The sequence below is a fragment of the Artibeus jamaicensis genome, unplaced genomic scaffold (assembly GCF_021234435.1).
Source record: "Artibeus jamaicensis isolate MK-2021 breed Jamaican fruit bat unplaced genomic scaffold, CSHL_Jam_final scaffold_612, whole genome shotgun sequence".
NCBI lineage: Eukaryota > Metazoa > Chordata > Mammalia > Chiroptera > Phyllostomidae > Artibeus > Artibeus jamaicensis.
Window position 1 is genome coordinate 8,344,345 of NW_026522049.1, and position 13,686 is coordinate 8,358,030.

The 13,686-nt window shown below is 45.0% G+C and overlaps 1 long non-coding RNA gene across 1 annotated transcript in view; it reads right to left on the reverse strand.

Moving 5' to 3' along the window:
• Positions 1-4,311: 4,311 nt before the first annotated feature.
• The window catches only part of LOC119049133 (uncharacterized), a 124,471-nt gene continuing 115,096 nt past the window's right edge, over positions 4,312-13,686 (reverse strand). Inside the window, exons 10-11 of the long non-coding RNA XR_008390408.1 lie at positions 8,420-8,804; positions 4,312-6,139 (exon numbers count right to left, since the gene is read on the reverse strand). This is a non-coding gene — a long non-coding RNA (uncharacterized LOC119049133). The remainder of the gene's footprint in view (positions 6,140-8,419; positions 8,805-13,686) is intronic.

The window sequence follows — 13,686 nt, forward strand, 5'->3', positions numbered from 1 at the left end:
TCATTTCATTTCACAGTTTCTGAAAGAATCTGATGTGTAGGTTAAAAGATCTTCATGTAAGGGTATAGAAAAAAATCCTCTTTTATTAAATGAATGCAGTTTTGTACATTTTCACTTTTTTTTGGGCTAATTTGTTTACCCATATCCTCTATGGGGTTCTTTATTAGCAAGACAAAATGGCATTTTAAATGTGTGGCTGGCTTTTATTAAGAATGACAACTCGTAAGTATAAAATGCAGAAAAATGATTTCATAATTTCCAAGGCTTTGCAAGTGTCACAGGCGGGTGTATAAGAAGCAACAAAAAACCCACATGGGCCATTAATTCAGGGGACAAATATTTATTGAGCAATTTTTATGTTCCTGGCACTGTCTTAGGCACTGGGGCATAGCTTTGAAAATGAAATAAATTCCCTTCTCTCTCTTTTTTTAATTTTTAAAACTGCTTTCAACAGGAAAGAGGAGAGAGAAACATGAATTTGTCATTCCCCTTATCGTTCCACTCATGCATTCACTGGTCAATTCTTGCATGTGCCCTGACTGGGGATCAAACCCACAACCTTGGCTTATTGGGACGACACTCTGACCAACTGAGCTACCAGGCCAGGGCTCCCGTCTCTCTTGAACTGTACATTCAAGAGGAGGAGAGGGAGAGTAGACGACTAAACAAAGATGAGTAAACAATTACAAATGGAGGAAGAATGACAGAAAAATCAGAGGCGGCTTCTGGAGAGGGGACATGGAAAATGAGACCCAAATGAGGTGAGGAATGGGCCATGCAAAAATTGGGAAAGAACGTTCCAGCAACAGGGACGAACAAGTGTCAAGGCACAGGCCAGGAAGAGAGCGGAGGCATCCCGGACGGTGTGAGTGGAGGGCTGCCTTACCCCTGGACCTCTCGCTGATGCGCTGATGTGAGAAAACGAGGAAGCGTCCATCCGGGGGCAGGTACTATGGGCTCCTGTGTCATTTTAGCGGAGGAGTGTGTGGGAAACTTCTCAGGTCCAGGAGTGAAAAATCCACGCGTATGAAACCTTTTTTTCATGTTTCGGAAGATTTCTAAGACCTCCAAAGGCACAGCAGAGGTTGTATAGGCAGCTTGTAATCTAAGATCCAACTGCAGAGAAAATGCCTAGATATCGAATTTTAGGAAACAGCTTCATAACCATTCGCTTTTGTACCTTTTAAATGAACGCTTAACATTAGGAGTAGGAAAGGAATATTTTCTTTTAAAAAACATATACTATTCGAGGGAGAAATTTCTCACTGATGCTTTTAACAATCTTGGGTCCTTCCCTAGCTCATCTGAGCTAGAACTACTCTTGATACATATCCTTCCAGAACTTATGGGATATTCTGACATACATTTGCCTGAACCCATGGGAAACATGTACCATCGTTTCACGAATAATTTTATAATTATTTTTCAAAATATATTTTAATTATTAAATTATCATTCTGCATTTTATATTTAAAACTCCCGTTCTTCTTAAAAAGAGTCAGCCATTCATTTAAACTGCCTTTTTCTTTTCCTCATAAACTAAATATTCTGCACGGTGATTATTTTCCTTCAGCCTTTGTGGAGTGTGAGGCTTGTTACGAATATTGGGATTCATTCTTTTCGCTGCTCTAGGGGACTCCATACCACAGTGTATTTCCATCCCGTCTGATGGACGCCGACATTGTTTTCAAGTTCTTATGCTGCAAACAATGTTTTGAATGAACACAGTTCCTTGCGTGTGCCAGCCAATGCTTCTCTAATGGAGCTACCTGAACTGGTCACCTTTTCCTTCTTCTCGCCTCCTCTCCTCCTCCCCTGGGGACAGAAAGGGTGCCACTTGGCTCCTGACACCCTGTTCCAACTCTGGGGTCGAACCGAGCGTTCTTACTAAGGAGACTATCAGCTCCCACAAAAAGCACTTCCAAGAACGCAGGTCACCGTGCTGGGGTCTTTGACTTCCACCCTGAGTGAAAGATGACCCTAGACAATGTGTGGCAGAGAGTAATTGTACCCTGAAAGCCAACAGAAAGCGGGCCGTTGAGTTACCATGTTAAGAGATTTTGAACACCGCAAGTGGACCAGCGTGGGTTCTGACCAGGCATGGAATTCCGAGTTGTAATTGAAAGCATTCATTGGCTACAGCAAAACATCCTGACACATGTTAGCGTCTGTTGCCAATAGGCTTCCTAATTAAGAACAACATAAAATCATAGGAAATCCTGTATCCTGTCTTCATGCATTTCCCATGTAGTTCCAGTTCCCTGGCCTTCATTCTCAGGCAGAGCTACCACTAAAAAAAAAAAAACAAAAAAAAAACCCAGGTTCACTCAGAAGTCCTAATCTGCCAACCATGGACAGCCACGCCATTAAGAAGATTAATGTTCATTACAGAACTCACCAGCAAGCATTTTCCCTTCTTACACAAACGCTGCTATCAAAATCAAATTTAAAATGTTAAAAAAGCTAACAAGCACCCCCCAAATGAAAGACCAACATTTCATTGATAAGGTGTTATCCGTAATAATGTGAAACTGCAAATAGCAGGGTTGTTTTGTTTTGTTTTTGAGATGCTTTCTCTCTGGAATTGCCTGGACTCTTGGCCGTGTGTGTATATTTAGGCGTGTTGAACAGATTTCAAGGTGAAGGACGGGCTGCTGTCTGGTTCTCCCCTTAGGTCCTTCCTTCAACCCAGGCTCATTTCATCCAAAATATTTAAAGAGATACCTGTGGGTCTTAAACCACACAGAGAGGCAGTAAGTGCTTACCCCACAAGTAACCATGTACTGGTACATGGTATTTCTGATTAAGGCTGAAACTTGGATGAGTCATGCTTAGAAACCCCTAATTTATCAGTTTGGATGTAGTCTTTGCCAAACTAATTGCTTCCTTTCCTACCATCAGGCAGAAATTTAAAAATTTAACAAAACAAAACAACACAGGAAGAACACAGCCACTCTGATACAGTACACTTTCTCTCTCCCTGTACTTTTTTTTTTTTTTTGCCCCATGCACGAAAATCGACTCTGAAACGATACAACCTGTGTCTAAAAAGTGATCTTTACAGATTTGCCACAGGACCGCGTAATGATTTTCAGAATTATTAACTTTCTGTCTTTCAAATGAAAGGCACATGCCCTCGCTGCCCCTGCCCCCAGTGCAGTTCTGCATTCCTCTCCATCTTTTCTCCCCCTTCCAAAAATCTATTTATTGCTTGTTGTTCTTGGCCCGCGCTGCCTCTCCATTTTTCATGATTAGTGCTTTATGATGGCGTGTTTCCTTCTCTTCTCCCCGCCGTGGCTGCAGGCCCAGTAGCTCTCTCTGGGCCCTCGAACTTCCCTCCGCTCATGAAACAAGAGCCGCCTCCCTCCTTGGCTTTGGCCATCCAGCTGTTTCCTTCTTAAAATACAAACTCATCTTTATTCAGTGATGTCCCTGAGCAAACCCGACTCCTCTCCAGAGGAGCTGATCATCACAGGAGGGATTCCAAAGGTTTTCAAAGAAAGGCGTAGCTGGAGAGCTTGGGAGGGGTGGGCAGGGAAGGTAAACAGAAACTAAGTTAGTGTTTGAAACATCTTGGAGGAGAAGAAAAAAACAGAACAGAAAGCTTTTTCCTGGATGTTCTCATCCTTTGCTGGCTCTTCATGGCAAGCGGGAATGAGCACATTCTCTTGGAGGCCTCCCCACGCCCTCAGCGAGGTCTTACACCTCCTGCCTCCTCAAAAGCAGCCAGACTGGCCCCCCAGACCTGGATGGTAGAGGATCGGGTGGAGAAAAGACGCCAACCTGAGGTGGCCTGCCGCATCAGGTCCCTTTGCTGTCATGCTTGGACGATGCCCGTAGGCTAATTTAATCCCGCCGGCAAGCATGTTTATGACACTCAGATTCTGGCAAAGTGGGGATCATGGGAGGAACCCTGCTCCTGTTGAACAGAACGACCTGTTCACTTCACACACTTCCAGATGCCCCAAGTATTTCGGGAGAAGCAAAAGGAATGGGCCTACTGCTGGTCCTTTACCATGAAAGAGTGACTAATTCTTTCTCTTTATTATCACTGATAAGACCTCAGGTGACTAGGCATGCATATTCTACCTAGGCATGAGTTGGGTGCATTGAACGAAAGGCCTAGTGGATTAGATAAAGAGGTTTATTTAGTAACTCCAACGTCTCTGAAATTAAAACCAAAAGAAAAAAGTTCTCTTTGAAACCAGAGAAACCCTTCCATCTCTAAAAATATTGTTCTGATATCCAATTTCCAATGAAATCATTTTTCACCAGCTAGAAAAGAGACAAAAAAAAACAACCAGAAAGAAAACGAAGCAGAAAGGAAACAGGAAAAAAAAAAGTGTTTATCAGGCAAAATGGTCACACTTAAAAATAGTGTAATTATCAAGGGTGACACAAATCAGCACCTTCCCGGGAAAGAAATAGGGTTACAACACCTGCTACAGGTGGCTCCTCACCAAGTACAAAGCTCTTTTATGTACATGTGTAATCTCACTTGAACTTGATAGTAACCCCATAAGGTAGAGAAATAGAAAGTTAGGATTTTTTTTTAAATGGCAAGCCCCAAAGCTTTCCCACATGCGCATTTTCTGGGAACCAAGCTCATCAGAATGCGTGTGCTCAGTACAGGGCCCTGCAGGCTCTCACCTGAAGGCTTCTCAGAAAACCCTCCTGTCTTAGAAGGAAGAGCCCTCGGGGCTGGGGGAGGCCTCATCTTGTTCTCCGACTCTAGTCAAAGCGATTCCAGAATTTCCCTCGACTAAAAGAGCCACACCTACTCCCTGTCCTCTACAAGGCTTGCAGACCCAGCACTGATGGGCCCCAAAACAGTCTGTAGACACGAGTCCTACCAGGCAAGGACGGCAGGGAGACCGCCCTGCCAAAGCCTGAGACTTGCTTGACCATGATGTTAATATCCACCCCACCGTGCCAGCGAGGTCTTGGCTGTGAGTTCTTCCTGACCCTGATTTCTGTTGCTAGCCTGACCCTTCTGTACCCCCGTGACTTCTGTTTGATGACTCCTAGGCTCTGACTCATGACCTATCTGATCACCACCTTTGTCCCTGAAATGAATGGTGGTGTCTGGATTCCGTTTATCCCTCTGGCCCTCCCAGATGATCTAGCCTGAGATTCACTTTAGCCCTACAGGTTCTGTCCACCTTGACATGAGGCCAGGGACAGGACAAGATATGGGGCCCAGGGGTTGGAAACTCACAGGGGCTGTGCGCAAAGCTCCAACAATTCAGACAGGCTGGGAAAAGTTATTCCAGCGAACTGCTCCCCTCTGTATTTCCCTCCCAAATATTGACCGCTATAAGCCAATCACAGCCAAGTACAGCAGGACCCTAAAACTTCGCCTCGGCATCATCTCTCCTCTGAGGAATTTGTAAGGGGAAAAGGATTTAATAGGAATATCTTTCCCAACAGTCCCTGTGTTGTCAATAGTAATGTTTAATTTCGTTTTTGAGAAGGATCTTAAAGGCACAAATATGCCATTTAAAGCTGATCTTCTTAAAATAAAATGAAAAAGCCACTCGTGAATGCTGCCCGATCATACTGCTTGATCAACCACAAGGGAAAAACAATCGAGAAGGACTTGATACATGAAAACAGGTGGATTTAGCATGAAGGTAATTAAACTTGAGCTTCAAGAGTTCTCATGTGCATAGGTCCCTTTCAAGGGGGACTGCGGGAGGCATCTGTTTGTATTGTACTTTCACGAAAGAAAGCCGCCCAAATCGAACACTACCCAGGCCCCACAACACCTGGATCCCCCCAACAGGTAAATCATACATTTATGCCAAGAGACAGTCAACTGAACCTCTAGTATGCTGTGTGGACCAAAGCTTGGCAGCAGCTTAACTAGGGGAAAATGCTAGAAGAATCACTGTATACATCCCACGGCAAGATACGCATGCTCAAATCAATCTTCCTCATTCCAGTTGGTGAAACATTAAGGCCACCAGTTGCGACCGAAAGTTAGCCGTCCATCATCCATCATGTTACACCACCATTGTTCATGTCGACGTTCTGTCTGTCATTTTGTTTGAATTCGATCTGCAGGCTCCTTTTGGACTTGAAGTTGTTTCAGAGCCATGAACTTCAGGAGTGTGTCTACTCTTCAGTGTGTATATACCTAAGGAATATTAGAATGTGAAATAATTTAAACCTAGAGAAAGAAAGGAGGAAGCTTGGCCAAGAGCCCCATGAAAACAACTGTAAGTTGAAGCATCCAAGATTCCCAAGCCACCCTTCACTCTAGCATTTCAAATCTAACCTATTGCTACAGAGTGAGGCCCTTCCTAAGCAGGAGCATCTGTTTATGCAACGTAACTTGCTTTTTACCTTGAGGACATAACATTCTTAAGGTAAAAACACACACACTTAAGTACAAATAATCGCATGTATGTAATTATACACGTTTATAGCATTTCGGGCAAAGTGCCCTGAATCGGGCTTTCCTTTAAAATGAAACTAACTGCGGATTTTTGGTGCTACATTAGCACAGAAAATGTTTCATCCTACGTATTCCAATGGGCCTCACTCCTCATCCAACTCCCTCTGCAGTTTAACTGCAGAGATGCCCTGGGGAAGCCAACTAATTTTTAATATTGAGCTAATCAAAACATAATTAGGAAGGCAAATTTCTAGGGGGAGGATCTTGTGGACTATTCTGAAGCCAGTCGATTTGCGATTGCCGCCTCTTGGAGCTTGGAGCTTGTCTCTCCCCTTCACAGATTGTCACGAACTCCCTGTAATTAAGTCATCCCAGGTGAGTGGCACCGGGCCCAACCCCCTGAGAGTAGCTTCCAGGTCTCTATTAGGAGCCTGGACTTGTACGTCTACCACCATTTTTGATGCTTCCTATTTTTTTTTTTTTTGTCTTCATCTGCTTCAAACTGGAACAGACTGAACAACTCCTTCTCTTTGATCTTGGAGGAAGAATGATTCCTTATTATATCTACAAGCACATCTGGGTTCAACAGCTGGCTTCTTGACCATTTCACTCCCATCCCTCAAGGAGGGAGCCCAGCAAGGGAAGGAAGTGTGGCCAGTAGAGACCCAGGGGATTTCAGAGCTCCCCGGGGCCTGATGGGTAATTTTGCCCTCCTAGGCCCAAAGAGGTTTCAAAAGATGGAAAGGCTTCCCGTGTCTGCTTTGAGAAGAACCTCCACACCGAAATGTTTATTTCTAAATTCGGTTTTCCAAATAACCCTTCCCACAAGGCATCACGCTAACAACCGTGTCATTCAAGGAAATAGACGTCTGATTCACAGGCCGTTTGTTTATGAAAGAACGTGAACGACTCTTCCAAATTTGCGGGTTGCCTTCCCGAATGTAGCCCTCGCTTCTCACCCCCCCCCCTCAGCAAGAAGATAAATGTGAAAAAGGAAAATCACCTAGGATGAACATGCCCTGCGATTTGGAAACTCAAGTCTAAGAATGAGTCGAGTTATTCCTTGTGTGACCCTGTAAATGCACAATTTCCATTTGGAATTATTGACTATATATCCTACCTACTTTGCCCAAGGTTTGAATTCGAAGCTGCCGAGCTGAGCAGGCCTTGGGTTTGCCATACCGAAGGGAAGAAGCCACTGCTAAGCCAACCAGGTACAGCTCAGGTCTGCCCTGCAGCTTCCTTTCCTGGCCTGTGTCTACCCCTCTGTTCTCTGTCCCGCCCCTGGGATCCTAAATCTAGCAGCAAAAGCCATGCAAAATCTCCAGGAATCACCATCAATAAAAGAATGAAAAGGGATTTTTTTTTTAAACAAGAGTACTAGTTACAATTCCAGGACATCTAAATGTAAATTAAAATGCAAATGAGAGTCTCTCATTATTCCTTTTTTTTAAGGATACCAACTCCACTTAAAATGTAGATTTCAACATAGATTATACTTATAGTGTGTGTGTGTGTGTGTGTGTGTGTGTGTGTGTTTCGTGCCTGTCTCCAGGAAGACTGCAGTGCTCTCCTACATGAATGTAAAACCATGAAATGCCAGTGCTGCAGGGAATAGTATAGGAGGCAGGACAGAGAATCCCTTGAAGGCGGAGTCGGAAGGAAAACTAGATTCCCATCGATCTCCACCACTTAGCAGCTGTGTGACCTGGCGTTAACGTGTGCCATTGTGTCGGTCTGTAGTAGTCACTCAGTAAATAGCAGATGGTTTACTGATATTGTTAGTATATTCAGGGGACGTGGGGAGCAGGATATAAGCGATTAGCTGAGAGTCTTTCGAGTCCTCTCTACAGCGCTCAGAATACACCTTTGCAACGTGCAGCAGGTAGGCCGCTTGAGCCACACGCTACTATACAACTGTTATGAAAGATTTTTGCCCAATCACACTCTCTTCTAAGGCCTACACCGTCACTTCCCCCAATCTGCCCTCCTCCTGAAAACACCCCTACCCACACTCACCATTTACCACTTCATTGCCTGGTGGCTTTAGCTTCCTGGACAGACCGTCAGGGAACTAAATATAGCCCCGTCTTTCCCGACTGGCAAACCTTTGAAGAAGCTCCATTGCTTTGCTTTTGCCTCCCTCCCTATACTTGATCTCACACTGTGGGAAAGAGAAAGGCCGAGAGCCTTCTCCAAGAGAATGTTCGGCGGTTGACGCGTGGTCCGCTGCTGGAGAGGTTCTGGGTCCTGGGACTTCATCCTTGTTTCTGCCACAGCCCCTGTGGGGAAACTGGAGTCCGGAACACATGTTCTTCATTTATTTCTGAGCCAAGATAATTCTAGGATTACCACTTAGAAAACTGGGAGAACAGACTTCTGCACAGTGACCAGACAGGCAGTGCTGAAAAAAAGAGGCACACAGGGCACCTTTTTGGTGACAAGGTTAGAGTAAGTATTGTGGTTAAATCCCATTAGCAACCACATTACATTGAGTGAACCCGAGAGTTTGAACTGAAAGGGGCCCCTCCCTCATCTCCATGGCCCCTCCTCCTCCCAAAGCCCGGTCCCTTTGACAAAGGGGATCCCTCGCCCAGGAAATTCCTCTCTGCAGTGACTCATTGAGGGCTCCCAAAGCCAGAACACACCGCAAAGGACACAGACCATTCTGCAAAAATCTACCAGCACACACAATTCATATTCTCTCTCTCTCATTTCTTGGGTGAGCTTTATGGCTCAGGAAGCATTTCCCTGTGTTATCGTGAACACAAACTCTTCTGCCAACATTATTCAAGAATGTAAAGATTCTATTAATCTGATGTCTTCACTGTGATCGAGCAGCAGAAACAGGAGTGCCTTTGTTTCCCGAGTGACCACAGGCTTCTGAAAAGTGGCCACCCGGTGCTGAAGCTGGCATCTCAAACTGCAGGCAGCTGTGGGTGCCGGGGACCTTAAGCGCCACTAATTCCCAGACGAGGCAGGGAGGGAGTATGAGTGGGTAAACTCGAAGTGAGCTTTTCTTGATTTACTTTGGTTCATTCAGAAGATGGCTTTAAAATAATGGTCAAGCCCTGGCCAGATGGCTCAGTTGGTTGGAGCATCGTCCCATATACCAAAAAGTTAGGTGTTCAAGTCCCCTTCACAGCACATACCTAGGTTGAGGGTTCAATCCCTGGTTGCGGGGTACGTACAAGCACTAACTGATATCTCTCTCTCTCATCTCCTCTCTCTCAAATCAACAAACGTATTTTAAAATTTAAAAAGGTAAAATAATGGTCAACCAATGTATATTTCAATATTGAGGGCTAGCCAATGGTGAAAGCACACACCACACACATGTACAGAGACACGTGCACCATGCTGAACAACAACACATAATCAAAAGAAAAAAGAAAAAAATATTGCCATGATAAGAAAGCAATAAAAATCAGCGTCACTCAATGCTGGTGTTCTACGTACTTACCATTTATAAGGCACTGAGAGTCAGCCACAGGGGGGGAAATGTAAGATTTAGCTGATTCCTCGCAAGTGTTTACCTTCTCCCAGGAGAAAATAAATCAAGAATAGAAATATCTATGAAACACGCTGAATGCACATCCAGCCCAGGCAGACAGACCCCAACATAGCTCCACAGAGAAGCAGGTGGCATTCCAGTGGGACCTGAAGAACCAGGCAAATCTTGAACTTGGAAAGACAGTTGAGGGAAGGAGGATGAGTGAGGTACAGAGGAAGAGGTATACCAAGAGTTTAGGAAAACTGAGCAACAGTTTGGATGGAGCATGAGATGTTTCAGAGTTTGGTGGAAACACAGAAATGAATGAACGGTGGGTGTCTGGGAAAGACGAGCTGATAACGTGATTCGGGAGACAGTTAGTGATAGTAACTGCAATCATATAATTGGCGTTCTGGGCTCTGCAATAACATGATGGAGGTGATTAGCATGAAGAAAAGCACAGTAGTAGACACTCGCTCCATCAGTATACAGACATGAATGGGGCAGTTACCCTGGGCCAGGTTTTTTTTTTTTCCTTTCTTCTTGCGAGGCTAAGCTTATAGCACATGAACTATAAATAAAAGGAGCAGCACCTGTAAGACTTGAGGATGTAAGTGGATAAGACAAATGAAAGCTGAGATGTAAAGTGGACTCCATGTGTTGGGGCCAAAGATAATGGGGGATGAGATGGGGTGATGCTCAGCAGTGGAGAGGTCTGGGGGACGGTGGCAGGGGCAGCAAGGGTGGGTTCCTAGGGGGAGAGGGAACCCCAGTTGCTGCAGGTGTGGGTTCCTATTTGATTTAGGTACAGGACTCTCCTTCAGAGAGCAGAGGGGGTAGCCAAAAAGATTGGGAGTGAGCTGGCAGAGGGGAGAGAGAGAAGGAAGTCGGGGGTTAGAGAGTTTCCAAATAATAATAATAATGATGATGATGGCCCTGGCTGGCATGGCTCAGTGAATAGAGTGCAAGTCTGAGAACCGGGGGTTGTCAGTTCGATTCCCAGTTGGGGCACATGCCTGTGTTTCAGGCCAGGCCCCCAGTAGGGGGCACATGAGGCAACCACACATTGATGTTTCTTTCCCCCTCTTTCTCTTTCCCTCCTCCTCTCTCTAAAAATAAATAAAAGCTTTTTTAAATAACCATAATAATGGCCTTAAGGAGAAAACAAGAAAGCCAGCTAGAAAGGAAATGTCTCTTAAGTGCTCTTGGAAATGGAAAGAAGAAACGATGAGAATTCTCATTTGTAAACCATCTCTGGTGAAAATTTAAAAGTGCGGAAATGACCGCATGCAGACAAGTTCAACGTGTGACCTCTGCATCCAGGAGATCCCGCCTCGGTGGAGAGAATGCTGGGAAATGGCCTGAACTTACAAAGGGCTTGTGGTGGTTGCTTTTCTCTCCCTCTTTCCTCCCTGGAGGAGCTACCAGATCAGAGTAGCTTTTTTGGAGAAGTGTCCATAGCCCACTGTCAATGGGGAGCGGGGTGTTGTCCCCAACGTTCAATCATTCAGTGCTTAGAGGTGACAGGTATCACGCACAGTGCAAGATCTTGCCCACTGCTTCTAGATTTCTAGGCAAGCCTGTGGGTAGCTGTTGCTTGTGTCCCCCCCTTTCTCTCTCTCTCTCTATGTCTCTATCCACACCCCCCAAACCCTCCTGAAGCCAAACTTGAATAACATGTATAGTGCTTGGTAAGAACGCACAACCTTTGAGTCTCCCCCCACGGAGGGGGACCAATGCTGACTTCTAGGCAGAATTAACATGGCTGCATATGCTTGAGCTTCACAGCCAGTATGGTATTCGAACTGACTGTGACAGGCTGGGAGCTGAAAAAATTATAATCCAGGTGCCTCACCTTTTCCCCCACCAGGTACTTCTCCCCACCCAGCCCCTGCAGCCTAGAGGCTTATTTACTGAGTCAATTAACGAAAGATAACCTCCCATTGTGCAGCCATCAATAAATCAATCGTGCTCCTACTATCTTGGAATGTCCCTCACTATTGACTTTCATATTGTTTACATTAGACACTTGAGAAAGCCGGAGCAGGGGAGCTGGCTGGTTTCGGTGTTAATGGATCCTGGAGTCGCCACCAATACATAGAACTCTCTTGACAAAATATTTCGGTTCCTCTGAGGTTCACCTGCTTTCTGAACGCTGGCAGGGCCCTCACCTCCCTCCTGGCCCGATCCGGCGGATGAACACGCAGGAAGGCAAACAATTTCTGAGCGGTAATGGAACAGTCACTTAGGACACACCCACTTCTTTGTGATTTGAATAATCTATTTCCACCCACCCCAGCCCCCCACTGTCAACAACCCTCCACAATCTAGGGAATCAAATTAATCTTCAATTATGTGAAAGAATTTCAGGAACGAACACAGCTCAAGTTACCCAGTAACTTGCTGCTGTGAAAAGATTCATACAGCAAAGCACCTTGAATGCTGGGGCAGTCGGTGTTTGTTTTTTTTTAAATCCCCAATGATATCAGGGAAATTGTCCTAACCCGTGGTCATCTCTACATGGAAAATCTCAAAAATTAGGAAGGCTAGCTTTATAATGACTGTGCCCCTCTCAAAAAAACAAAAAACAACACCTCTTTCTACATTCCTCCAGATGTATAAAACGAGGTTAAATATGATTATCATGCAGCTGGATTTCATGTTTTGATTTTGGTTTGGGTGCTTCCTTAAGGACATCAGAGATACTTAAAGAACAGGTTTCTCTCCGAAGGGGGCCTCCTAAAACCAAGGTGCTTTCTGAAGTCACTGAGCGTCCAGGGATTAAAAAGGAAGGAGGGGTGGAAATTCCACCAGCCCTGAGATTTCTGACGGTTCAGATTACAGCGCTGGCTGCAGACCTGGGCAAAGTTCACTGCTCTCTTTTCAGGACATGCTACATACTTTTCAAGTTCCCACTTGCTTCTTAGGAAAAAATGTGGCCTCTGAATTCAGGTTGCTCGAGACACGCCGAGCCAATTCACCATGCATTCCTCTCCCCAGAATTAGGCCCCATGCTTTTGTTTTTTCCGCTGTAAATACCAGAAAGTCTTGATCCCACACCCCCCCACTCTAAACAAATATTTTTACTGCGACTTCGAGGCCATCTTTCTTTCTTGGTAGGAGATCAATAGTTGTATCCCATCCTGTCACTCTTGCTGGCTGAGTCAGACTCAGGGACAACATGGAATAGTATCGGGCTTCCCAGAATGTCTAATCAGACTCTTGGCTTCGTTTTTCTGCTGGTCATGATGGGTATTTAAAATGCACGGGACGGTCGGATGAAAAAAAATACCATTGTTCTAAGTCTTTCCTTTTTTTTTTTTCCTTACTTTCTTTGCTTTTCTTTTGGTTTTTCCTTGCCTTGGCCCTCATGATCTATATGTCCACTTAAGGGGGGTCTTGAAAAGGGTGCAGGGGAACAGATGGGACTTTGAAAGGAAAAACAGAACTCTCATTGGCTGTCTCTCAAAGACCCTTCAGTGACCCTGCACCAAGTACCTCTGATGGACGCGTGTGATCCCTGAACCTCTGCTGCAATAAACAAATTTTATCCCGTTCGCTGGTTTGACTGGCCACATTCTCTAGTCACCTCAAAAAGCTGGCTTTTTTTTTTAACAAGTAAGTCATTAGCATAGACATCTTCTACAAGGGGGTCAGATCGGTTTCCAATTTCACAGAGCTAGTATTTTCTGAAAAGGAATCGGGGTCAATCATCAATTTAGTTCATGTCAGTGTGCCATCGTGCGTGCTACTATAAAAAGCAGAATCCATTCGAGTTCGGAGCAATAGTTAC